Source organism: Sciurus vulgaris, assembly GCF_902686455.1.
Source record: "Sciurus vulgaris genome assembly, chromosome: 6".
Taxonomy (NCBI): Eukaryota; Metazoa; Chordata; class Mammalia; order Rodentia; family Sciuridae; genus Sciurus; species Sciurus vulgaris.
In genome coordinates this window covers 46,227,692-46,251,702 of record NC_136466.1, presented here as the reverse complement: position 1 = coordinate 46,251,702, position 24,011 = coordinate 46,227,692, and the positions used below count along the sequence as shown (strand labels likewise).

At 38.8% G+C, this 24,011-nt stretch overlaps 1 protein-coding gene and 1 long non-coding RNA gene across 3 annotated transcripts in view; one reads left to right on the top strand and one right to left on the bottom strand.

Annotated features, from left to right (window-relative positions):
* The window catches only part of SEMA6A (semaphorin 6A), a 125,424-nt gene that overhangs the window by 6,034 nt on the left and 95,379 nt on the right, over positions 1 to 24,011 (top strand). The window lies entirely within an intron of this gene.
* The window catches only part of LOC306663560, a 185,512-nt gene continuing 175,149 nt past the window's right edge, over positions 13,649 to 24,011 (bottom strand). The window contains exon 3 of the long non-coding RNA XR_013764465.1: positions 13,649 to 23,258. This is a non-coding gene — a long non-coding RNA (uncharacterized lncRNA). The remainder of the gene's footprint in view (positions 23,259 to 24,011) is intronic.

Sequence of the window (24,011 nt, the reverse complement as noted above, 5' to 3'; positions counted from 1 at the left end):
AGGAGATTTGAGTTCTAGATTCTTAGTTGCTTGGACCAGCCTCTGAGACTGCATTATTTTAAATATAATTTGTGAATAGTAAACCTATTCTTTTTACCATGTAGGATATCAGGGAAAATCACAAATGTGAATGTGTTTGATAAAATATAACATATACTCTGGAAATTTGGCAAGTTTAATGCTAACTGCCCTTCCCACCCTGGACTCTGGTCATAAAGAAGTCCCCACTTCATCATCTACTACATCATAAAATAAAGACTGTACTCTGTTGAGTAGTTGTAATTTTTGTAGTTTTAATGTAGACCACATTATGAAATTAAATAATATTCTTGAGTTCTTTGAAAATGCCTAATCCACATAGGGCATGGGCAGCAACTGTATTAATCAGAATATCAACCACGACAAATAGAGTTTGCATTCAATATAACCATTAAATTGGACGAGGTCATGGGAGTGGCACTTTGCCAGGCATTGTTTAAAAAAAAGTAAGGGAATTGTTTTTGTCCAGTTATGTTCTGAAATCATATACGTCAATGAAATCATTAATGTCAAGCAGACACACATCAGGGTGAAATGAGGAGTACTGGAGGGAAGTTTTGATCTTTGCCATAATAAAGGGCAAATGCATTAGGTCTGGTGGGGTGAAATTTATTAATGTGGAGGGACTCTTAGAAGGAATATAGTGGACAACCATGGAGGCAATGCTTTTTCTCCCTCCTTCCCCCTTTTCTTTGCCATTTATAAAATTATGACTTTGAACCAGTTCTGTAATTTCTCTGCCTCAGTTTCCATGTGTAAATTGCTAGTATGATGCTAATGTTATGGTTGCTGAAAAGAGTAAATGTGATAGCATCCCTAAACTGCATAGCACAATCCCTGGCACAAAACAAGTACTCATTTAAAATAAGGTGTTATTTTTATTTGAGTCACTGTAGTTATGGAAGATGCCCAGAGGATGGATTTTTAAAAAGTAGACAGTGTTTTGTGGGGGAGAGTACAGAAGGAAATGGATTTGTAATATAAAGAGATGATGTAGAGGAAACAACCTTTGGACCAGAAATGAGCATACACACCGTATGCCCGCCAACGTGTCATGGGTTTGATCTAAGAAGCGTGTAAACGAGTCAGTTGCAGGGAAAAAGGAGTAATATCCTTTTCCTAACTTTGGGAGTTAAAGTCACACCCAAACATGGAAGGGAAAAAAAAAAAAAAAAACTATTACAAATAAAACAATAGTAAGCAGCTCAGGGCCCCATGTCAAATAAGAGCCCAAAGGATAGTGTTTTTAAGAATGATAGCTATTACTTACTAACATTTGAAAAATAAACTACAATCTGCATTTATATTTAGAACCTGAGAGCAGACCCTCAGGGATGTCAGATTCCCAACGAGAAAATTGTCAGGAGAAAAAGCTTTGCTGCCAGTAGACTCTTTCAGGAGGTAATGGCCAGACTTTTGCAAGAGGGTCTTCTGGGTAGCCATGCTTGAAGTCAGTTCGGAAGAGCATGAGTCTGCAAACAAAAGTAAGGTAGGACTGGACCCTAACTGACTAGAGTTAGTACAGTGCTATTGTACTGAAGGAGATCCTGCTATAGAACCTGAACCTGAATTCAAATGATAGTCATACAAGTCTTCATCAGCGAGAAAAATCTGACTTCTAAAAGGTAAAAGAGACATGAGTTGATATTATCACCACAAATCCCTGAGGACTCCTGCTACCCCTGTGTCTTCCAGGAATCCCTTCATGGCTTAGAAATACAGTTATTATCGTCCAGTGGGGGAAAAAGAATTTTCTCAAATCCTGTTGAAATAAATGGGCAGTGAGTGTGGCCCAAAGACCTAAGGGCTTATCCTCCCAAGTAGCCAGTGTGTTGACTTGCTTTGAAAGTATACTTAGTAATAGGTATTTCCACATAGGTACAGCCTTTGGCCTGGGACTTTCCTTAATATGACTAGACGCTTTCTAGTGGTTTCCAGCTAACCTATAATTGCCATCTGTAGAAAATGTAATTCAAAGAATCCATGCCATTTGAAAATTTTAGCAGAAGAGACTCTAAAATTGAAGCTCTGCTGGCCTTCGATTCTCTCATTTCTCTAAGACCACCCTTGGGGCCACGATTGATTTGAGGCACTTACAGAACAGGACAGAATCTGGCACTGAACACAATGAAAATATGCCATTGGAAAATAAACCTTTTAGGGGACTGGGAGAAATTAGGAATATATTAATTCTTGTTTAATGTTATGTGGGAGTTTTATAGATGAGCTGCCTGTGATGGGCCTCTTCCTTCCTTTTCCTATTGGTGATTCTTAAGGAGAGTATTCAATCTTTTCATTAATATTGCAGTGCCTCCAGTACTTCCCCACCCCTCCCCCAGACTCCTACTGTCCTTGAATGAGGAAACTCAGAGAATACTGATTGAGCTGATGAATGGAATGTTCCTCTCCTGAAAATGGAATGCTTTATGAAAAACTGCATTCCACAGAACACACTTAAACAACCTGACAACTGTCCCTCCTTCTTTCTACCTCAGAGAACCACATGACTTTCATTCACATATTTTGGGTTTTGAATGCATTTGTTCTTAGGCCTCGAATGCCCAGGTGGAAAACTGTTCTATTCAGCTTTTCACTATTCTAAATCTATGAGCATCTGATGTTACTAAGAACATTCTCATCCCTGCATAGTAAGCGTAAATAGCAGGGCCAATTTTCACCAGCATTCTAAACTGGAGTATGTGCAGCAGAATGGCTGTGGAGTTGATTTTTTATAAGAATACTTATTAATGGTTTGTGAGATGGATTCTGTGCTAATTCTGCTCGTATCATGAATGATGGCCCCAGCTAGACACTGTCGCTGGGATCTTCATCTATTAATCATGGAGGCTGCTTTCTTATTCGGTTGCCATAGTTTCAGTGCCTCAGATTGAGTTGGGGTGTCTGGGAAGGGTTTCAGACACACTAGGGCTTGCAAGCTTTGCAGTTATTTGGCAGTTGTGCTCCTGAAAGAACTGAAACCCACTTCTCCGTATAATTCGGTGTTGGATTAAAAGAGGCAACTTCTAAGAGTGTCTCCCTGGACCTTGTTATGTGCACATCCAGCTGATATTTACTCCAGGATTTGCCTCTTGCTCAGTATTGCTGGTGAAAAATTATGGTCTAGGGGCTGATGTCACCTTCATCTTTCTACAAGAAAGCGAAAGGGTGTGAATTCTTCATTAAGGGTTATTCATAAATGTGGAGGTAAAAGAGGGTATTCATGACTTTGCTCAAAATTTCAGCTTCATAATTTGGTTTTGGCTCTGCAAATTACTAAGTAAATAAAATGACATCAGTGTTGTGCATTGTTTTGTTTTGGCAAGGTAAACATTTAGAGTTTTACTTCAGGCTTAAACTTTAGTTTTTAGGTTTGACACCCCTTACTGAGGAACTAGAGACCATTTTACTGTATTTTGCAAAAAAAAAAAAAAAAGGATAACACATTTGGGACTGTAGGTCTACTGCTTTGTCATCTCTTGAGCATATGAACAATTTTCATACTTTAAGAATTTTAGTACTTTGCTTATTTTTTTATTTTTATTTTTTTGGAGTTTTGACTTCAGGGATGACTAGGAAAAGCTCTACAGTTGTGCATATATTGTGTGACTCAGTCAAGAAAAGATTTTGAGAGCAAAGTGCTACAAAAGAGAGATGCACACACTCCGGTGATATATATGTGCTTTGTGTGTGAAGATGGACACAGCTTACTTTGGTCAAGTAAATTTGGCCTTGTGTAACAGATACTGGTATACTTCTTACTGTTTTAGTTCCCATTTCTCAAGTGGACTTTCAAGGACTCCTACCAGTCTAAGCCAAGCAATTTGATTCCTTTGTAGATTAAAACATAAAATAATCTCACACTTGAAGCAAATAGTGCTGCATTCAGGACATGCAAGGCATCAAGTGACTATCTAGGCACATTCAGAAGAAGAAAATTTTTGAATTCATTACAAATGGGACTAATCTAGAAAATTAGTCACTTTTTTTTTTTTACTAGAAAATGACTAGTTTTTTATTTCAAAGTGAGCTTCAAAAAAGCAGACGTTTTAAATTTCCCTAGATCCAGCCTGCCAAAAATTTTGAGTAAGATCAACAAGCATTTTTAATGCACGTGCCTATTATATAGACCCCTCCCATACCAAACCACACTAGATGATTGATTTTAGAGGCCAATAATGTGAAGTAAATTAAAAGGATAACGTGGCCTTAATTGCTACTGGCTTCACCAGGCTTCTGGGCACCGGAATTCCTTGTGGAGAAACACTTTAAAGTGTCACAGCAGTTTTTGATCATGTGGTCTGGCTTAGCCATAGGCTGCAATTATCCCCCAGCCCTTCCCCATCTCCCCTCACATGTCTCCCAGAAGCCAAAAAAATGTGCATTTGTAAATTCAGTATGATGGACTCCTGACTATTTTCAGAGTAAGAAAATAGTTCCTTCTTTTGCTGTATTTTCCTAAGTTAGCTGTTTAAAAAAAGAAAGACAGACAGACAGACATGAAGTGGAGAACAGTGGGACAAAGATCAAAGCTTTTTTTTGTTGTTAAAAAAAGGAATTTTGGTGAATTTAGTTCACTGAGTGATAACAAGATTGTGGTTACTCTTGGGTATCCAGTTAGACATCATATTGCACATGTAGTTTTAGAAAAGTAAGAGGTACTTTTTGTGTGGATGTCAGTCAAGTACAATGTGGATTTAAAGTAACCTTAATTAATGATTTCTAATTATTTTCTTTTGTACCTGCAGGGCATCAATGCCTTGGAGGTTGTATTTAGATGGAACCTTTTCAGACATCAATGACTTGAACGTCCTTGCATTATCTTGCCATGCAACCCACACTACATTCTCATTATAATGAAAAATGTGATTCTGCCTCATTTTCAGAACAGTCAGATAAAGAGTGAAATGCCACTTAAGGGACAACTGAAATTTACAAGTGATGTGGAGTCTTTGACTCTTTAGAGGAACCATTTTTCATATTAAAGGAATCTACTCATCAAAATTGCTGGTTTGTACTGGCTCCTAGCTGGGGTTCAAGATCTTTCCTTCTAAAGATTGAGTAGGACTTTGTATGCACCCTCCCTTACCCCAGTTCTTTTGAATAAAGGCAAGTTATATGCTGGGAGCAATAGACTATCTTTTCCTTTGCCCCAGAGTACCTTTACTGAGCGCTCAACTTAATAGTCAGGGAATACTGTAGACCGTAGAGAGGACTGGGTCCTACTTTTGGTTAAAAGTACTTTTTCCTGTGTCATGATTTTAGAACAGACCTCAAGATGTTGAATTATAAATGTTAATGCGCTATTTACATTCAACTTTTAACTAGAGCCTAAAAAAATTGGATATAATATATAAATGCCAACTTACTAATTAAATTTGTGTGAACAATAATTTTGTAACTCACATGAAACCCTAATAGCATATAACCCATCTAGTTTAGCATAATTTGTGCTTATGAATTATAAATGCTTAGCTTTTACAGTTAGACTTACCCATCTGTAGGTATCTTAATGAGAAATTACCAAAATGGAACTGATTTGTAATATTTGCTGTATTGTGATCTAGGTGGTGATTATCTAAAATCACTTTCAAAGTTATCCCATTGCGTGCATTATGGCTTTATTTTTTTGTAGAAATAAAGTTGTACTGCCTGATGTTCCCTGGTCTGCCTTGGGAAGAAGTGTCCATAATAATAGAAAGAACAGAGGAGTTTCATAGAGCTAAAAGAAAAGGTTCACAATTTGGATACTTTCAAAAAAAAAAAAGGGATGTTCAGAGAACAGGGAAAAGTTTTCCATTAAAAAGTCATCTTTTATCTACAAGGTGTTTCCTCCCATTCGTGATGAGGGGAAGTTCAACATGTTGAATATGCTGATTAATTAATTCTCCAGGGATATCTCAGAGGGTGGAGCTTTTATTTCACTTTGTCATGTCCAGAACACAAGACCTGTTAATACTGCCCAAACATATCCGTTCCCAAGAATAAAAAGGACAGCATAATTGCCTTTGCTGTTAGGAAATGGCTCCCTTAGTTCTCCAGCAGATCCTCTAGCCAGGTGTGCAAGAGAAGGCTTTGAAATGCTGTGAATAACTTGACATTATCATATTATTATTGAAATGCAAATGCTTCTGAGCAAAACTTGAAAGGGACTAGGACAGTGTATTTTCTTGCCTCTTGTCAACCACTCCTAGTCTTAACCGGAGGAAAAATATTCACTATGAATCTACATCTTTCATTGTTTCTCATTGTCCATGTTTAACACACCCAGAACCCCTTCCGGGATGGTACCTTGTCCTCATACTCAGGAGGGAATAAATTGGCTCCCAGTTTATTCAAATAGGGGGCTAATCTGCCCAGGAAGGAGTTTCCTCCTTGAAGGAGTCAGGTATGCTGATGATGATCAGCAGTGACTGTATTTAATGGTGTTATTAATAATAAAGACTCATTTATATAGTGCTTATATTTTTCAAAGTGTGTCTATAAACATTGCCTCATTTTTCTCATTACAATTCTGGGTTGCAGAGTAGGTATTATTATAGGTTAGGCAGGGTAGGTATTATTATGCTTAATTTAAAAATGAGATAACTAAGGGCTAGTGAGGTCAAGTAATTTGCCAAAGAGCATGTCTCTGGTAAAGGAAGGGCCTGGGACATGGTCCCCAATCTTCTGAGTCTGAGTTTTGTGCTCCAGTATGTCATTGTGCTGTTTGCTCAATACTTAGCATTTAAAAAAGGAGTACAATCTTCCAACCATAGATGTTCTCAAATGATGTCTATTATGCAGGTAGTTCTCTGAGGAAGACTCCACCTGAGACTTCAGAGCTATTGCTACTGAAATACCTGCTTTTCAGTGGAGGGCTATTATGGGAGGGGACATTGTGTCTGGAGGCCCTTGGAATCTTGAGTCAAATCTCAAAAAGGAGATCAGTTGGCATATAGGAAATGCTTTTATTTGGGATTCTAGTCCTCTTTTAAGACAAAGATAAGAATAATAGTAACTTAAGGGTGGCAACTTTGGCCCTGACGCGGGGTAGAACAAGAGGGACTGAAGGTTAAACTACATTTTCTGGCAGGAATATCCTCCTGGGGCTTACAACTTGTAGCTGTAAGACAGAAACACATTTTTAGCAAGAAATCAAGGGGACAGTATGTCACAACATAAGTGCATCTTCCTTCTGACACAGGTCATCTTACTCTGACTCAGGCCACTAGTGAAAGTGGCAGTTCAGTTTAATTCTTTGGATAGATACTTAACAGCAATCGTAGTCAAGAAAGATTCCAGATACTGCAGAGAGACAAACGGTTGTACTCATTGTGTACCTACTGTAGGCCCATCATTGGGCCCACATTCTAGGGAAAAGTGATATGTGAGAAATCCTTGTGGAATTAGGTCTATCTAGTCTCTGTCCCAAAAGCAGAGTGGTGAGGAAGCCAAGGACAGCAGACTGGTTCTGTCCAGCTGGGAGGTCAGGCAGGGTATTGTGAAGGAGGAAGCCTTTAAGCTGTGTCTAAAGAAAGAGTAAGATTCTGATAGGTGGGAAGGGACAGAAGATCAGAGGATGCGATCAGAGGGTGCGGGCTGGACAGAAGCAAAGGGCTAGAAACAGGGAAAGGGAGGTCAGCCTCCAGCAGCAAGGGGTCCTCCTGGTGAAAGGGGCACCGGTGTGGGTGATGGGGGCAAGTCTTGAGGACAGACAGAGAGAGAGAGATGAGGGGGAGATTTGGCTCTGCCTGCTTTTCAACAAGATGACATCGTCAGAGATGGGTTTTAGAAATATAAATCTATTAGGATTGTGAATGGAAAAGTGGGGGGAAATTCTGGTTTTGTTGGCAAGATCAGCTGACAGAACTTGGGAACTTGTTGGATGTGTGAGGCAAGGAGCAAAAGGAATAAAAAATGCTTTCAAGATGTCACATCTGAGCTGGGGGTGGTGGCACATGCTTATGATCCCATCAGCTTGGGAGGCTGAGGCAGGAGGATAGTAAGTTCAAAGCCAGCCTAAGCAATTTAACAAGGCCCTAAGCAATTTAGTAAGACCCTATCTCAAAATAAAGTCTCAGTGGTTAAACACCTTTAGTGCCCCTCTCCAAAAACAAAATAAAAAATACAAATAAGTCACATCTGGGGAGCTAAGTGGATAGTGGTGACCCTGGCTGAGAGAGAAACACAGGTTGACAGACAAAATTTGTAGCTAGTAGCTGTTATCAACTATATTGAAGTGCATACTTAAGAGATAGAACACCCAAAATTTGGACCCTGTTCTATTGTGCTCCCCTAAACTCTATAAAAAGAGTGCTAAAAGTCTTAATGGTTAAAGGTTGTCACATTTGGTCTGACCTGACACTACTTGCCCCAGTATTAGGGAGTCTCATACCATAATTTGAAATGGATAACAACAGGAGGGCAGAATCTCCACCCAGTGCATATATAAAAACTGGTCTTACAAAAGGGTGGGAGGGCTGAATGCTGAATGACTCCCCAAATAAGAATCAGGGTGTGTATCAAGCCCCCTGTTTTTCCCTTTTTTACAAAAAATTCCAAACTATCTTAAAACTTTATGAAAAGTCTTTGAATTTTTAAATCAGATGTACATTTGCTCATCCCTCCTCCTCACTCCACGTGGGGCATATTTATATGAGTGTTTATCTCTTAAATCGCCTTGTGCAAATGAAATGTTACAGATGATGTAATTCACAAAACAGAAATAACACCTTAATTGTGTTGTTTATTTAATAAGACAGTGTTAATCAGACAGCTAGGCTCTTTTCTTTTTTTGCACTGCACGGTGCTAAAGTTGAACACTGCTTATATAGTGGAAGAAAAAATTATGGCATTTAATATTTTATTTAAAATAAATCTTCATTGCCTAGGTGATAGAGTATCACAGATTTTATTTTATATGGTTTCAACCTTTGGATAAATATTGACACAGTACAGTTGTCCAGAGTTATTCGATGCCTATGCTAGTTGAAGAATATTTATACTATGAAAAGAATCCTAAAAAGATGAGTTTTCTCTATTTACCTTTCCACATTGCATGTGTTTTTTTTTCATTCAGGGTTTTTAAATAAAACTTGTAGCATGGAGGTTTTAATCTCACCTTGTATTTTAAAAAGGAAACTGAGTAGTAAAATTAAAACAAAACAAGATTAGAAACATCAGATGTCTTTAGGAGGCATTTACCAAATTTAATTTCTAGAAGGGAGAGCTCTTATGAAAATTGCTTTGATGTCTTATTATAAAAGCACATTTAAATTAAAAAATTAAGGAATTTTTTCAGCATTGGGGCACCAGGTTAGAGTTGGTAATATAACGTTGAGAACTGAGTTACAGATTACTTATTTGTTGTATATCAAATTATTGCACAGATCTGTCTCTGGTTTCTAACTTGTAGGCTGCCCTCTAGTGTTACTTAATCTCAGCACAACCACTTTTATTTAGATCCCAAGAAAGGAGAATGTCATCTAAACACAACCAGCCCAGCCCAGCTACACACTATCTCTAACCAGAGATAAGTTTATGGTACATGGTTTGAAAATTTATGAATAAATTAAAATGTGCCCATCTCCAGTGCTCTTGATTGCACAGAGGATAACTCTGCAAAAAAACACACTAATGACTACAAATCGAATCTGGAACACCAGAAAAAAGAAGGTTTAGAACAGTCCAATTAATTTCCATTGTATTTTCTATTTTATGTGCAAAAGAGTCATACATGTTAAATAAACTTGGTCTCAATAAGGTTTAAGTAAAATTTTAACTTTCAAAAGGACATTTCAATCATCATTAGGTGGGAGATAATTTGATCAGACAGCCTCAAAGTTTATGGTAAATCCTCTGAGAAGAGTTCTTGAACTTAAATACATTTTCTATTACAAATCTTCAAAGAGTAAGTTTGAGCACTTTAAAAGATCATTCTCTGAAGATACTGAGAAGGGCACACTGCAGCCTGCCTGTGGTATTAAGTACTTTTCTGATGGTAGTGCCAACTTGGCTTTTTCTTGGATGAAGAGTAAGCGTACCCAGAGAACCGCAATAAATGGGGAGAGTAAATTTCAGACTCGGTAGCTATTTTTTGCATTTATAATGTTGGTGTTCTCAGCAGATTAGGAAAGTAACGTGACAATGTTCCAAGTACATTTAGCTCATATTAGCAGAATGACTGATAGGCATCCCATAAAAATTGATTGATGATGATGATGATGATGAATGATGATGATGGCGGTGGTGGTGTTTTTCCCAGAGTTTTGAGATCAGATCAGAAAAAACAACTTAGACTGTATGAGTGCTGGAGTACACACAAATAAAACTGACAATCCAAATGAAAAAAAGTACTCCACTTCTTTTCTAGTTCAAAGGATGAGCTCTCCATTTTGCTATTCTCCTGGTTGTGAGATCTTGGGAAAGTCACTTTCTCCATGTCTTGTTTTCCTCGTCTATAATGTGGCAGTACAGATATTGCCTACTTCATAGAGTGAGTCTGATAATTGAGACTATATATACCAGAATGATGACTGGTACAAGGTAACACTCAATACAAGTTAGCTATTATTATTTGATATCAGGCCCTCCTAACAGAATTAAACTAAATGTTTGTTACCAGCAGGGTGTGAGTTCTTGGCATGGAAGTCAAAACTGTAAAGACAAGATGGTGACATGATAGTGTCCAGGTGAGGTTTATTGCCCGCTTCTGTCTTTATTTCTATGTTCTTTTGTTTGTCAGGGCCTGATTTAAAACAACCAAATAACCACAAGTTCATTTTATGTAGGAAATATTTAGTACATGCCAACTATGTGCAGGAAGCTAAGTTGGATCCTACTGATATTTTCAAAATGTTGACTGAGGCATTAGAGGTGGGGTAGATAAGTTTTTTCTCACCTGGTTTGGGTCCAGTGCTCACCTGGGAGCCAGTGTTTTTCAGACTGGTGCTGTGTGCCCTCGGCTATGGCTTTCCTGTACTCAGGGAACAGATGTAGAGACTTTAAGGTAATAATACTGAGGGTTTCCTCACCGGGAGTTTTTTAAATGCAGTGTTTGGATTGTAGGTAATGTTATATTTGGAATCATTACACTCAGAAATTTTCACTAACAAAGACAGCCTAAAAGGTATCTGTTCATTTAACGCCTGACTCAAAACCAACATATAGACACAAACAAGTTTATTTTCTACAGTAAAACTTCAATACGTTCCATTAACTACTTATAACCAGCAAACTACACTGTCAAATTGACTCATAGACTTTAAACACTTGTTTTCACAAAACCTAGTAGCTCAACCACTATAAAGCAAGGTGGATAGATTAGAAAGCAAATCCCCATTCTGACCTGGCCTTCTCCCCTGCTGCATTGAGATATGTGAGGAGATAGAAAAGTTGGGTGGTTGAGGAAGAAAAACAAGGACCAAAGTGATCAATAGCTCTCAAGCAAGTGTTAATTCTGGCTTTAATCCGTTCCAATTATTTACTCAAATGGGCAGAGTCTGATTCACAAAAAATAAGGAAAGTTGCTGGTCAGGGGTTAGGGAGTGTGCTAACAGAGAGAGCTTGGAGACAGGGTATCTCGGAGGTGGATAATAGGAACTGAGGTGGATAATAGGAACTGTGGCCCTCCCCAGTGACAGTTCATTTGGTATTCGCCCAAAGTCAGGACCATCTGACAGCTGTTTGGCGTTTCTTGTGAAATGGACTTGGGCCCTGGCCAGATGCTAGTGGACAGATGTTCACAACACAAAAACCTTCATCAAAATAGGCGCTAATTGGCACTGTCCTAACGATCTCAACAATAAGGCCGGAGTGGGTTGGAGTGGGGTTGGATTGACTGTGACCATCAAGGCCCAGCCTGCCCCTTTGGCTTAGGGTGGAGACCCTATTGGGAAATTGATCTTTCTCCATAGCTGGGGACTTTTGCTTCTGGGGCTTCTTGACATAAAACCTGTAAAAGGGTATTTAATGCTTGTTTTCTACAAATTTATATGCTTGTATGTGTGTACCTCACTGAAAACTTTAAAGAAGGTAGGCAGTCAGGGGGCCATTTGAATTACACTGTCGAAGCCAAATGTTAAAAAGCAGAATTTTCTCCACAGTTTTGGTTTCTGATATGTATTTTTTTTTTTTTTTGACAAATGTTTTGGTAAAAATCATTACCTTTGTGCTTTCATTTGGGCCTCTCCAACGGAAAGTGTATACACTGTTTCCCACTGTTACTAACAATTGGTGATAGCTTCAATGTAGTTTTATGCAAATATTAGCTTAAAATGGATTTTTAAAAAAACTGGAATTAGTGTAAAGTGGGTATTTCAGGGACAAACTGGTTTGACAATGCCCCATTGGTAATTAGATGGGCTTGCACCTACTTGTATAGACCACAATTAACTATCTTTGATTTCAGCAGTTAAACTGTCTATTGAGTGCTTGAGGCATTTTTGGAGTAAGAATTCCCACCATCCTTTTGTCCTCTCAGTTTTGCAATGGGGAACAAATTTTAACTCATTTTTGGCTTATTACTATGGAGCCCATTACCCATCTATGGACTGACGGATCATTCTTTCTAAGACAGGGGTGTAGTTTTGTAATATGTAATTGAAAACACTTCCATTGATGTTAGTGTCATTGCATGTTTTTACAGACTCAGACTTATAGACACAGAAGAAAAGACCCTGACTATAGGGCTCCCCACAGCCCCATTCCCATTCTGCTCATGGAACCCTGTTTTCCCTATCCCTTTCCAGTGATCAAGATCTGAGAAACATCCATTTTCACCACAGATCTTTCCCAAAAACCAGCCTATAATTAATCCAACTAAGAGCCTGGACAACCTTTTACCAATCATTTCTTTAGTCGTTTATTAAGGGAAAGACGATTACAAACTTGACTGACGCTGTACCCTATTGAGTGTGAGAAGCTTTATGTGTACCATGGCAGTCATCCTGTTGAAATTCTGTTGGGTTTTTCTCCCTAACATCTTACTCTCAGCATTTCTCTGGATGATAACACACCCGCTCCTTCGCATTCTCTTAGTGTGGCTCCTGTTCCCTTGAATGAAAGGCAGCTCTGACTAGAGGAGCTAGAATATGCCCCAGCAACCAGTGCTGGGTACTATTGACCCATTGTTTGCTCCCAGCACTGTGGAGCCAAATCTCATTTTATAGCACAGTGTGTTCTAGGAATTCCACTTCATCAGTACAACAGACCTTCTCTGATGCCTTCCTCTTTTCCCCATTTGCTGCTGGTCACAGGCAGCGCCACACAGTCCTGCAGCAGGCAATTATAATTCTCTTTTCTCCAAGGCTCCGTTCCCCCCGCTTTGCAAAGGGACCACAGGGCAATCAGCTGCCATATTAAATAGACGCTAATGACAAACACCAATCGTGATCAGCCAAAGCAGGGGTAAAGAGGCGGTGTGTTTCAGATTTATCCTTTTGAGGGGACTGGACTTGGCGTTCAGAGAGGTTGGTCTCACTACAGGGGTTACATGAGATTCAGAAAGAAATTTGGCATTTTGGCTAAGATCATGCTTGATGGATTTTCAAGTGTTTAAAGGGTAAATGAGGTGACTATTTGTGTTTAAAGTAAAAGTAGTTTAGTTTCCCAACTCATTCACAAAAAAAAAGGGTCTGTACAAAGTTACAATAATGTATGAATCAAATGTGCTCATTTTTCCTTTAATAGTATTTGAAGGAGTTTGCAAAGTACTAATATTTACAAATTAGGAACTATATATTTTGGGGACTTCCAAGGCTTCTTGGGGATGAATGAATACTTTCTAGAACCGAGCCATCTCCCCCTGGAACCCCTGCCTGCAGGGAGATGCTTTAGCTCTTGGAGACAGGATCTCCTTCATTACTAGTTTATCTCTATACTCATCTACATAAAATTTTACTTTTTAAAAAACTTTCTGGTATATTTTTGCAGTGACTGAATGAAAACATGTTCATTTTTGTCACATTTGGTAACATTTGGGACTACTTAGGAATAATCTTCTATTGGATTTATGAAATTGCCCCATTAATAATATTCTGTAAATGAGTGGGAGTAAGAGTAATTACACTTGTAAACTTGCCTTCCCATAGTTGTCCTCCCCACCAGTTAAGTAGGTTTCAAATGCTCCTCTTAGTAGAGACCACACAGCCTAATGCTGCACCTAGGATGGGGCTGTCTCCCTGTCCTGTTCACGGGCCACTGAACTAAATTGTTCCATGGCCTTGTGCAGCTGTGCTGAGGGATGGAGAAGAGCATTCTTCTATGGAACCGACCCTGGAGGATTTAATTTAGTATCAAATCATTAACTGACCTGAAGATGAACAAATAATCAGTGCAGAGTTTTTCAAAGCTCGTTTATATGCACTTATCTCATGTCATCCTCAGAGTACTCCATGGCTCCTGTTTTTACCCTGTTTTGAAAAAATAGAAGATTCTCCTCTTGATTAAAAAGACAGTCTCTGTAAAGTTATGTGTGTGTGTGTGTGTGTGTGTGTGTGTGTGTGCGTGCGCTTGCGCTTATCATTTTAATCAAATATTGCACTGCACAATTTTCAGCTTGATTGAAACAGATTGTAAAGGAGGGTTGGCTACAGAATCCTTTTTAAAAGAAGTGATGTGAACATCACAGAAAACCCTAAGCCATTGATAGCATTGTTTTACAAATTCTAGGAAATTTTAAAAAGAGCAGAAACAGGCCTACAACCCCCCTTACAGTGCTCTCTGGATTAATTCGTGTTTCTTTAAAGTGTGTGACTTTTAGAGGGTAGTGATTGGCATGTTTTTTGTTGTTGCCATTTCTTCGGATTGTCTGTTATCTACAGACAAGATCCTGTCACTGACTCCCAGGAGAATCTTTGTGGCAAACATTAGGCAGATGCTTTAAAGTCCTACCCTAGCTGTCAGAAAGTTGACTGCTCCTGATACTTTAAGTTGTCAGTCCAGACAAACTAATTCCTTAGTGGAATTATTGATGTCGTTGTTGTTGCAGCATGTCTGTGTTTAATTGCAAACAGGAAGCTAATAGCGCAAGCTAGTTGTGATTACAACTCTGAGATATCCATTATGTCTGATTTCAATCATCAGATCAAAACTTAGGGTGGGTGGAGGGATGCAACTTTCAGCAAATGGAAGTACACTAGAGAACAGGCGGCCTGTCGGTGTTTACCCACAGAGAAGCTGCCCCTGGATTCAGGTCCCTGTTTCTCCACTCACTAGCTGTGCAACCGCAGGTGAATTCCTTAACCTTCTAGCGCCTTCTTTTCCTCCTTCGGAAAGTAGGATAGTAACAGTATCTGTCTTGGTAGGGTTGCCAGGAGGATTCAATGAGTCAATAACTGGGAATTGCTTTAAGTGTGGTTATATTGTAAGCACTAGATAACTGTTCCCTGTTTACCTACCCCCCCCCCCATCTTCTGCTCATATAAGCATGCTGATGAGGGACAAGCTGTGGAGTGTGGTGTGTGTGTGTACTAGAGACTATTGTGCAGTATTGATTCTGCGTTTGAATTGTAATGCAAGCAAATCTGGTTTGTGTTGCCTGCCTTATCCATTTTGACGCCCTTTCTACTCTCAAAGCTCCTGCTTGCCACTCCCTTCCTTCACCTTTCCCTTTCAAATTCTTCCACCCATTGTTCTCTTTGGTCACTATCCTAGTGACACTTTATGAAATTCCATAAGGCCACACGTCTTTGAGGTTGCCAAAAACAGAAACCATACCCTAATCATCTTTGTGTCCAGTATTACCTGTAGAATGTGCTGGCGGTGCTAATGTTTAGAAATGGGTCTAACCATAGACCCTGTTTTGACAATTTTTTTCCTGTCTTTAAAGGTGATGATATAGATGTGTTGCTACTTGGGAGACCACCTGACCAGAATCTCAGGTGATTGCTGAGAATCTGTAACAGTTGTTGTCCCTCAGTTGATTGTGAGGATCCGTCTATTCTGGGAGCCTCCAATTCAGTGAATCGTCCTAACAATAATGTTCCTCATGTGTGAGGTGATGAGAGAGCCAAGTTTTTGTCCCAAGGTTTTGGGAGCAGACCAGATGATATCCCATGTTAATGCCACATAAAAGACCCAGATAAACCTAAGGAAACCATTATTACTGTTAGATGCAGAAAACCCAGGAGCTGTGGAAGGTCTTCAGACTACAGGGAACAAATGTCCATTGGACACATGCTGATAAGTCCTTCAGAAGTTGGTCATTGGGGAGGATTAGATCACATTTCTGGGAAAATTGTCTCCTTGCTTTTGTCCTGGTTCATGAAAAACCAGTTAAAGGCAATGTTTCAAGTCTAGAAGTCTCTCATGGGAGTCTTCCTCTCATTAGATATTGTTAACGTTAGCACTTTAGGAGTATTATTTCACGGACCTAGTTTCAAGTTCAAGAACAGAGAGGTGGAATAACGGTGTCAGATAACCTCAGAGAGGCTCATTCTCTTGATAATCTCTTCTTTCTTAAAATAATCCAGACATTGCTGACAGTGTGAAATTTGTGATGAACTTTCAGTAGATGTGTGTGTTTTGCTTCTAAAATAAAAACCAAGTAGTCATAAAAAGATATATTAGGGAAGTTAATGATCCAAAATAATCGACAGACATGTATAACATTTATATTTTAAAATGACATTGACAATGATTTAAAATACCTCTGAAAAAATTAGCTCTTGGGGCTGTGGATATAGCCTAGTCGGTAGATTGCTTGCCTCACATGCACAAGGCCCTGAGTTCAGTCCCCAGCAAAACACACACAAACACACACACACACACACACACACACACACACACACACACATTAACTCTTTAAACACCGATCTTTTTACATCCAAACTCTAAAAGGAGGCAGTTCCTTATTTTCTATTTGTACAAGGTTAGGATCCATCACCGACTTAAGTGTGATCTTAAGATACCCATTTAGAAGGCTCATGAGCTCTGGGTCACAGCTAGTTGAATTGAATGCGTGCTGTGACCAACCACGCAGGCAGCACTAGACTTTGGCAGAGAGGTGTTTGTGGTGGTGCATAAGTATCCGTTGAGCATTCTGATTATTGTTTATATCCTGTTAAGAGACATGTTATAATCCGTTCATACTATGCATGATGTGAGGGAAAAACTCTAGCAAATTTTGCATAAATGGTATGCTGCATTCCTGTGGTTTCCAGAAAAATACTCACATGGCACACTCTGTTAACAATAAGTGGATATTTATGCCTCATCAGAAGAGTATAATTTTCCTCTTATTAGAAATTCCATTATTTTTATTTCTTGTTTCCAGTTTTCACCTCTATTTCTATTTTGTTTCTCTGGACAGTGTTGGCAGAGGCAAAACAAAAATTAGAGGGTTAGGCAACCTGGATCACTGAGGATTCTAGCCTGGAGCTCTCCCCATGCCCACTCCTCATCCTCTACCTCCCCTTCTGAATGTCACGAGGTTGTTAACAGTAATCTGCTCTTCCTGAGAATAGAAGCATAATCAATATCCCTCTGCTTCTGATCTCCCAAGGCTTCAGACCTCCTGTCCTAATGTCAGGTCTCCATAAGCTACAGGAGGGTACCAAACAGGGGAATGTATTCCAATTGTAAGGCAAACTTCTCAAACTCCAAGGGACATTGTTATTCCTGATTCAGCCCTGAAATGGTAGAGGCTTATAAAGGCCTATAAAAAATCTCTTAATAGGTCCTTGGCTATATTAAGGGAATTGAGTATGTGATTTTTTCCCCCTAATTTTCAGAGACATCAAAGAGGTGATTTATCAGGTCCATTTTGTGATTTGCTTATACAGATTTTTTATTTTTATTTTCAGTTGGTTCATCAGAAAGCCTGAAAATGATTAATTTGCTTTTCCCATTGGTTAGGACCAAGAACCTTTGAATTATGGTTTAGAATACTCTATCTACAAGATCATACTTCACTTTCTGTATGGTTCTTTCTAGAAGTTGCAGACAGAAGGCTGGGCCTGTCCCATTATTCCTTTAGTTTCCAAGGCAGCATTCATGTAACCATAGAGTTTAAAATGGTTGGGAAAATGATAAAATCATTTTGGTTATCCATTATGGTTTACAGAATGAGATGTGTAGATCGCTGCTGTTCTAAGGCAAATTGAAGTCATCCAGGCAGTGAGAGGGAAGGTTGTCTTTTATCTCTTCTTCCACCTTAGTATAATCTATGGGTAGTTGTTTCCCTGGCCTCCATGTTCCCATCGAAAGGGGAATTTTTGGAAGCATATCTTAAAAACCCTTCAGCTGAAGAAGCTCTATCAATGGAAAGTATATTCTATAAGCACAACGACTTCTCCATGATCTGCAACATTATCTTTATGCACTGTAAATTGAAAAAAGTTTTGAATTGAACATGGCACTGAAGGACCTGTTTTTATCATTTCTAACTTATGAAAATCCCTGGGATGTATGAGCAGCCTATAGCAACCCTTTAGAACCCAAGCAGGAGTTGGAACTTCCCTCAATATAGCACTCCAAAGCTATTTTCTGCTGTAATGTGACAAGAAATAGATGTTGAAAGGTACCATGAGCCTTCAGAACCATTGTTTAGTTGCTTGGACATGGCGGCTATGTGGGCAGAATCAGGAATGTGCCAGTCTTCCTGGAAGCAAGAAGTAAGATCCATGGAGCCATAGATCAAGTCTCAAATGAAAGAAGAAAGTCTGTCAGCGGGAGGTATGGGCATCACAACTGGCCCTAGTAGTTCAGTGCCCAGAGCTTTGAAGCCATTTCAGACCAATTAACCCAGAACTGGACAATTCCGTCCCAAGGCTGCCAGACTTCCCTGTTGGCAGCTGTGAATGCAAGTGACAGGGTAGATGGTCTCACAGAATAACCTCGATACTGTGGGGCCGGAGTCCCCGGCACAAAAGGTGTGTCCTGGGATAAGGTTCAAGCACTTCGCAGTTGGTGTTAATTTGCAGCCTCTAAAAACACTTTAAGCTCCTCTGAAGGAGTAGCTTACATATTGTAAGGTTCTGAGTACAATATGCCTTAATTAATAGTGCTGATCATGTCCCCTCCTTATTTGCAGAATGCTTTACATTCACTGGTGTTGACTCAGGGGATCATTCTGCTTCTTAATAAAAGTATCAGATGTATAGCCATTTACATCATTGGATTTTCTCCTCTGGTTCAGATCCAAAGACATTATTAGCTGCTCTTAATGCTTGCTTGTTAGTAACACTGTTATGAAATAGAGCTACTGTTAGAGGCTTCCTTAATAGATAAAGTAAAGGCCTTTTCCTAATCAGTACATTACTTAAGAGAATATTAGTCAAACAGTTAAGTAACAACGTAAAAATGATAAATGCTTTTAAATCATTGCCCTTTTTACCTTAGAAATATATAAAAACCAACAATTTCTGCCAATACCTCAAATGTGCTGGCATTTCAGATTTTTTTGGAGTGAATTTTATATGTTTGGATATTGAAAAATAAACAGAAAATGTAGTGTGAATATAATCGGTGGGCTCTGTACATGCCTTGGCTAGCAATCCAATTAGGATAACCTGGAAGAAAAGGATCAAAGCAAATATTTCCATAAAATTGAATATGAGATTTTTCAGCCACATCAATGCTGCCCCTCTTGGGACACTTAGTACATGAGTCCCTGGTATTACCTACCATTTCTTTAATGCTACGAGATAAAAAGAAAGATTTTTTTTAAGGCTAATAGATTTTTTAAAATCCTTTTAAAGTCTTTTTAGTGTAACAGGAAAAACTAATTCAAAGGCAAAGAGCAAATAGGATGACTTAATGGAAATCAGGCAACAAAGCCTAAGGGGAAAAATAGGTTTGGAACCTAAAATAAATTGACTATATAACACCTTTCCATTCTGTTCCCTTTCTTTTTTGTTTTTCCTGAGAAGGTATATTTATGGAAAAGTTAGTTGATTGCTATCAGACTGAAGCTTGTGTTTGCTCAGACTAGTAATAACAGCAATAAAAAGAGGTGGGAATGGTGAGGGGATGGAGTGGGGAAAATGGGTGGGCTCTGCATAGTTTGCAGGATCTGGGTTTTGAAAGCCCTGTAATTCCCCCTTGTGCTCTTCTGTTAATTGGAGAGGGGTTAGGATAAGGATCTGTAATGAGTATGGGGGCTTTCCAGGCAATCTGCTGCCCCCAGGGAAGAGCTTCCAGTAATTACCTAGTTACATCCCCATAGGCAGGTTGACAAGTGATCTAAAGCCTTGTTCTTGAACCAGCAGCATCAGTTTTACCTGAAAGCTTATTAGAAATGCAGCTGCTCAGGCCCATGCCTTCTCTCCCAGAGACAAATCTGAATTTTAACATGATCTCTAGACAGTTTACATATATGTTAATGTTCAAGAGACTTTGGTTGAAAGGACACATGGGCATGAGGTGTGAGGTCACAGAATGTGGGCTGCAAAAACAGTGTTATCTTAGAAAAAGGAACAGCAGACTATTTTTAGCTAGTGTGCTAACTATATTGTAGGCAATGTGAGGGTATTTCTTTGTAGTTTATCTTTCAAGATATAAAGCAATTGAGTGCCTCCAGAAGTAATTACCTACACTTTGACTTGCTTGTGACTCCACGTAATGGGATGCTCAATGGACCCAAGGCCAAGTGGACAAATACAACTGAGGTAAGAAAACTGGGAGATAAGAAGAAAGATCCCAATCTCAGTGGCCTTTAGGATTATGGTTATCACCAGGTTTTAGAGCTTTAAGACTAGTAAACCATAATTCTGCCTTGGGTTTCCAGCACATACTTATTATTGAAATGATTTATCATTTATTAAAGGTTCTTGCTTCCAAAATGTTTTATAGCCCTTTAAAAAATCTTAACTATCATAACAACCTCATGAAATAGCTCAGGGCTGTGTTCCTTTAATTCTAAAAGGCAAATGAGGATCTCTACCACTAGCCTTTAGAGTTACAATGGATGACAGAAACAAATAAGGCCATGAAGATGGCAGGATAAAAAGACACTCACCCACCTAATTTTGGAGTGAGGAATTTTATTTTATTTATTTTCCAAAATTTTTATTGGTGCATTACAGTTGTACGTCATGATGGGATTTGTTGTTACATATTCATACATGCACACAATATAACAATATAATTTGGCCAGTATCACTGCAACAGCACTTTTCTCCTCCCTCCTCACCTCCTATCATTGGTCCCTTTCCTCTTCTGATCTCCTTAATTTTCATGAGATCCACCCGACATCTTTCTTTTCCTTTTTCCTCTCTAGCTTCCACATATGAGAGAAAATATATGACCCCTGACCTTCTGAGTTTGGCTGATTTCATTTAACACGATGGTCTCTAGTTCCATCCATTTTCCTGCAAATACATAATTTCATTTTTCTTTATGGCTGGGTAAAATTCCATTGTGTGTATATACCACATTTGCTTTATCCATTCATTTTTTGATGGACATCTAAGGTGGTTCCATAGTTTGGCTACTGTGAATTATGCTGCTATAACCCCAGGTATTGCTACAGTATGATGATTTTAATTCTTGAGATAAATACCAAGGAGTAGTAGAGCTAGGTCATATGGTGGTTCCATGCCTAGTCTTTTGAGGAATCTCCATACTATTGAGGAGATTTTCCATACCAAATTTCCACAGCAGTTATACTAATTTACACTTGCACCAACAGTGTAAAAATATTCCTTTTGCTCATATCCTTTTCAACATTTATTATTATTTTTATTCCTAATGACTGCCATTCTGACTGGTGTGAAATGAAATCTCAATGGAGTTTTGACTTGCATTTCCCTAATTGCCAGTGATGCTGAACATTTTTTTTCATGTATTTGTTGGCCATTTATATTTCTTCTTTAGAGAAGTGCCTTTAATTCTTTCTCCCATTTATTAATTGGGTTATTTAACTTTTGGGTGTAAAGTTTTTTTTATTTCTTTATGTATTCTAGATATTAATCCTTAAGATACCCTTTTTAGAGAAGGTTGTCAGCACATCTGAATGGCATTTCTGAGCCTATATCAAACACTAGATGGGCTCTTGTCTTCACTTTTCCACTCTGGGCACCACTTTCAGAGTAACAAGTCCAGTAGATGGTATGGGAATAAGCTGATTTCCTGTAGGTAGTTGTCTTCACCAGTGGAGGGTGAGGCTGCAGATAAATCTGCTGGCACTTCACCTTTTATGGCAAAGTTTAAAAGCAATAAATGCCACTCTAGGGAAACATTGACTAGAAATGGCGATATCACAGTAATTACAAGTCTGTCTTTGTCCTTGCAACTTTTTAATGATTCAGTTCTGTTTGGCAGAGAGAATTAATTCTCAGGGTCATGGAATTCTTCTTCTGAGAAGTACACAGGAAGCTGTAAACGGTGTGCATGCTGTGGACCCTGCTTCTAAGCTGCACTGCACCCATGTGCCAGACCCAGCCTTGAGAAAGAAGATTGGGAAGGACATTCCTCAGTGATCCCAGGAACTAACTTTGACAAGAAAGGGCCACCTAGAGTGATAGTGGCTGGAACCAAGTGCTTTCAACTTTTCAGAAACAGTAATAAAACAGAAGTGTAAATATATTGTTAAAAGAAAGACTATCCCCATCTTTTCTACTACCCAAATTATTTCTCAGAAACATCAGGGGCCAAAGAAAGTTCTTTTTTTCTGTATTTAGTAGGGTGTGTTTAATCTGCATTAAACTGCAGCAGAGAATTTCCCTGCCATATAATCAACCACCCTCCAGATGTGTTTTAAGAGCTCCCCAGAAGATCACAGAACTCAGTGGAGAAGCGAAGGAGAGAGAGTGGCAAAGTGTACTTACAACAGTAAAAAGGGCTAGTTGGGTCATGAAGTCATCACATTGGAGACTTGATCAGGGGCACTGAGGTTTAGCACATTATCCACACACATCTGCTTGCCTTATCATATTGTCTCACTGACTTTTTTTTTTTCTTCTGCCAGTAAAAACTCATGTCAGCATGTGGGAGTGTTATTTCTACTACCTAATCTGTGTTAAACAGCCCTGGAGGGTCAGGATACTGGTCAGATTATGGACCTTTGGAGAAGATTAAATAGTCATCCTATGTTGATCAGTCTTGGCACTCTCTGAATTAAAAAATGGAATTCTTGGCCTTATTTTAAAAGGTAACAAGTCTAGGTGTTTAGGACAAGCAACTTCTCCTCCTCCTTCTTTGTCTCCTTGTTCTTTCTTCTTCCTTCTTCATAGGCGTTTCTCTGTAGCCAGTTATGTTTCAAGAATAGTGAACATATTCTAGGAAGAAAAAGGTGTTTTCTGCAGAAAGTAGGGCAAAAGAAAAACAAAAGATTAAAATATGTCTTTTGAAGAATACCATAGAAAAGGTGAGAGCAGAGAGGGTTTAAATGGGATCAGGTTGTTTTGTCACTTCCTACATGGGAGGGACAGGAAAATGGAAGGCGTTTTACTGAACGGAGGGGACTTGTAAGAGTTTTCCAGAAACATAATGTACAATTTAGTTAGTTATGAAACAGTTTTCCTTGTTGGATTTAGAGGAACCCTAGAGGTACTTTGTGTTAGGCAGAGGGGAGTGAAGGGAGGGGAGGGGTTATGGGGGTAGGAAGGATAGTAAAATGAATCGGACATTATTACCCTCCGCACATAATGACTACATGACTGGTGTAACTCTACTCCATGTACAACCAGAAGAATGAGAAGTTGTACTTCATTTATGTATGATGTGGTCAAAATGCATTCTAGTGTCATGTATAACTAATTAGAACAAATAAAAAATAAATTAAAAAAGGAACCAAGTTATTGTTGTAACATAGAAAAAACAATTTTTCTTTCATAGTGTTAAGAGATGACCTTGACATCACCTTGAAAGAGAAAAGGTAGTATTTTCTATGATTAGGGGAAAACAACCTTCAACTGTTAAATTTTTTGAGCTTTGTGAGTGTTCAAAGGAACCAATGTTAACAGAATCTCAATATTCCAAATGCATGCTAATACTAACTCCAAAATGACAAAAAAAAAAAAAAAATAGGGAACAGGTTCAAGTGTGTGCTA